Below are 4,629 nucleotides of genomic sequence, written 5' to 3'. Positions count from 1 at the left end.
TAGACTCCAAATAAGAAAATAAGTATATAACCTTGCTTTATACACAACCAAAGTATATGAACTAAGTCGGTTTTGTCACTTGAAACATTTGATCAATTTTTCATTTTCAAGACAATTAGTATCCCTTTCGGGAATCATAACATGACAATCATTCGGAAAGCTAAAACGATAAACACACTTTAACCACCTAAAATTGTTCTTTAACGTGCAATTAATAAATGTCTATGAAAATCCCCTAAAGATAAGTTAGTCATCCGTTAAGAGTTTTCTAACCTCACTTAATCAAGGAAAGCAACACCGATAAACACAATGTAACCACCGAGACAAGCATAAACTAGATTAAATCACAACCGAGTTCATTTTACAAATCTTGCACATAAATTCACCAAGATAGCAATTTTGGCCTAAACTACTAACTAAGTTAACCATTTATGACAAGAATTCATAACGACACCATTTAACCCGTTAAGGTCATTACGTGAAGGAAAGCTTTCTTGATTAACAATAATTACCCCTTATTAAACCACTAACCATTTCTAGTATCATGGTGAACACATTTTAACCAAGTTAAACTAGTTAACCAAGTTCAAAGTCCACTAATACATGATTAATTAAGCATCATCTTTCAATTATCTCAACTAACCATATACCAATCATCCAAGATAATTACTTATAATCAAGAAACCAACATCAATAAACAAGGTTGCAAACTAATCATCAAGGATTAACATAGAAAATGATTCAAAGTGTCATTACAAACATAATTAACATACTAAAGGTTGTAATTAAGCAAGGGTTTCTAGTGTTTTTGCCCAAAGGCTTACAATAATACATAATAATCAATCTAAATGCTTAAAACATAACAAAATTATGGAAAGGTTAGAGAATCAAACCATAAACAAGCCCTAGATTAAGAATCCGGATAGTAACGGAGCTAATCGGCACAATGTGGCTTGAATCCGGGTCAAAAGCAAAGCCTCCGGAGCCTGTGTATTCGCCAAAAGAGCTCCCAAAAGTCCAGAATTACGAACATAATGTTTCTGTCTGTTTTTATAACATTTTGCGATCGCACGGTCGTGCCAATAAAGTGCACGACCGTTCACTTTTTGAATCACTGTTCACCATGCTGTGTGAAATCATCAGATCTTGACCGGTCTTCGAAGTCGCACGCTCGTTCTTCATGCGGCACGAGCGTGCATCGCCGGGTTAGGGTGGCACGAGCAAGGCCGGCCCTGAGGGTGGGCGGGGAGGACCACCGGCCAGGGCCCGATATTTCGAGGGCACTTTTTTTATGAAAAAAACTCGATATGTATATGTAAAATATTTTTTTAATAGGGTACACTCATACAGATACCAACATAGGCCCCCGTACGTAACTAATCTTATGGTTTAGATTAGTTATTGACCCCTTTGGCATTAGGTTTAAGACTAAGGGCACATTTTTTCAAGCTCGAACAGGGTACACGAATTCTAAGGGCCGGCCCTGGGCACGAGCTCTTGAACGGGCAGTGCATATCCGGGGTTGGGCTGGACATCGGATCCGCACGGGGTGCAACCCTCCGCACGATCGTTCGACTCCGAGATCTTGTTGCACTCCGGATTGCACTGTCGTGCATCACTGAGATAGGCTTTGTCTTCAGAACCGCACGGTCGTGCCACTCATTGCACGGCCGTGCCAAACGCCCAGGTCAGAATCTTCACAGAATGTTCGCAGCTTTGTCGTTTCGTCCGGAAAGTCCTCGTTTTCATCATCTTCTTGTTTGGCATGCTGTTTTAGGCCTGTAAACACAAATACACCCGATTAAGTATCCGATTCATGGTTTTACGGCCGAAAACGCATAAAATGGGGGTAAAATAGGGGAATAAAGTATGTGTATTTTGGTGAATATCAAACCTCCCCACACTTGAACCTTGCTTGTCCTCAAGCAAGCTAAAACCAAAATACAATAAAAGCTAGATCCTAATGAGAACAAGTATTTACAAGATACCTACTAATTATACAAACATACGGTTAGCCGGTTTTTCGAAACGCAACATCAAGTGATTCAAACCAAACAAGCACATTCAAATATATGTATGGATAACCAAAAAGTCGTGACTTCACTCCGATTGACTTAGCACGCTAATCTTCACACACCTCACAATGTTCACACACACTCGGTTTTATTTTTGTGAAACATACATAAAATGTGTATGTGTAAACACTCAATGCCTTGTCAATGAAACGCGTAATATCATAAGCTTGTCACAAGATCTTATCTCCACCAACTAACACGCGAAAAAGTGTAAATCAAGAGGTCTTTACGGGTTGTAACGTTAGGCTTGGGTGAAGGGTATGGAATAGGAATTTTAAAGTGACGAAATGGTTAAAACTCGGTAATAGCGTTTAACTAGCGTAAAATAATAAAACTTTACATAATAATGCCTTAATGTAAGACCCTAATACGTATTTGACTAAAAGTCGCAGCGGAAGTTCAAGCCATAAACTTTCTTTCATTATAAACACCTTAACTTATTTAAAAATTAACTTTAATATAACTCTTTCACATAAATCCATTAATCGACTTATTTACTAAGTAAAAACATAGCTTATGTTTACTACATTATATACTTCAACGTTCCCGTACAATCTCACTAGTGACTCGATCCTCGATCTCTGTTCCTTGATGATCCGCGTGACTCGTACTACCTGCGCTCACCACATTAAATTCATAACATTAGTACGCATTATAAACATACAAGATTTATTCACGTTTACTTTTTGTTCCGTTAACTCTTTACATCCCAGCTTTCCATCTGATCGTACATTCCGTGGTGAGACTTTCTCATTGTACCTGCGTTACACTTCGTTCACAAGGCACACTATTATTATCGTCAATACTCCATTTCATTGAATACATGCGTATATACTTTCATACATACTTACATATGTGCATCCGTTCACACATAACTACTTACAAATCTACGTACCTACATTCATACGTACGTTCCTACATACGTGCATACCTACATACATACACGCATACATGTCTACATACATACCTATTACATGCCTTCTCACAACCCTACATACGTGCACACACTTTCGTACATACTCACTTGGATATATATATATATACACATGCACATACTACCTACATACACACCTACATACATACATACATACATTCATTCGTATCTACTTAAAGAAATTCTTAACTTAGAATCCCACATTTAGGTATCATATTACTACTACATATTCTTTAGGATCCCACATTTAGGTACCATATTACTACATATTCTTTAGGATCCCACCTTTAGGTATCATATTACTACATATTCTTTAGGATCCCACATTTAGGTACCATATTACTACATATTCTTTAGGATCCCACATTTAGGTATCATATTACTACATATTCTTTAGGATCCCACATTTAGGTACCATATTACTACATATTCTTTAGGATCCCACATTTAGGTATCACATTACTACATATTCTTTAGGATCCCACACTTAGGTATCACATTACTACATATTCTTTAGGATCCCACATTTAGGTACCATATTACTACATATTCTTTAGGATCCCACCTTTAGGTACCATATTACTACATATTCTTTAGGATCCCACATTTAGGTACCATATTACTACATATTCTTTAGGATCCCACCTTTAGGTACCATATTACTACATATTCTTTAGGATCCCACATTTAGGTACCCCTACCCGTCGGCGACGCCCTCTAGTTTCTTTTTTCTTTTTTTTTTTTTTTTTGCAGTTTTCTGCAGGTTCGTTTCGTCGTCCGTACGCACTAAAACGCACGTAACTTTCGAACCGTTTACCCGTTCAACCTCCCGTTTCTTCCTACATGCTTGTAAATTCACATCCTATCAAATGAACTTAAAATCCCATAACCGCCTTAAGGAAAATCTTAACTTACACGCTATCGGCTTATTACCCTCTTACCCACAATTCGACCCGTTCATGCATTCATCAACGTAACTTGTTTGTTTTACCATAAACTCTTATAAACCTAATAATATCAGTGACATCTATCATAAAATAATAAGTTCTTAGACATTTAGCATCCTCTTAACACATTATCGTTCATATACTTAGTTTTGACCCGTTAAGGGTATTTGCGCGTTAAATGGTTTATGACATACCAAGACCATACTCTTCGCTTCCATACTTGTCCAAGACATTACACTAATCAATAACTTGCTTCTAAACTACTTATTAAGATCGTTTGCCCAAAATACCCATCAAGGGCATTTTGGTCAACTTTAATCCCATCATTTACGACGAAAGACTTTCCTACATATTTAACCTCAAACATCATGTTTAATTAATTTCAACACTTTATTACTTACTTGAACTAAGAAGTGATTACGAAAATCACTTACCTTGAGCGTCCAAGTTCAAGCATAGGTTCCATGCTTTCTTTTGACCCATTAGCCTCCGTGCTTGAGCCCGTAGACATGCTATCTATCCTTACATGACCATACATTGATACCCTTGTTAGTAAACAAGGCCACACAAAGCATCAATCACAATAAATCTATGCTCAACAATTGACTTTCATTAATGGATTTCTTGCAACTCATAGCATAGATTAACAATGAGATCCTTTCTACTCGCATAA

Source organism: Helianthus annuus, chromosome 13 (assembly GCF_002127325.2).
Source record: "Helianthus annuus cultivar XRQ/B chromosome 13, HanXRQr2.0-SUNRISE, whole genome shotgun sequence".
NCBI lineage: Eukaryota > Viridiplantae > Streptophyta > Magnoliopsida > Asterales > Asteraceae > Helianthus > Helianthus annuus.
The sequence above is the reverse complement of the archived record's forward strand: the minus strand, read 5'-3'. Positions refer to the sequence as shown.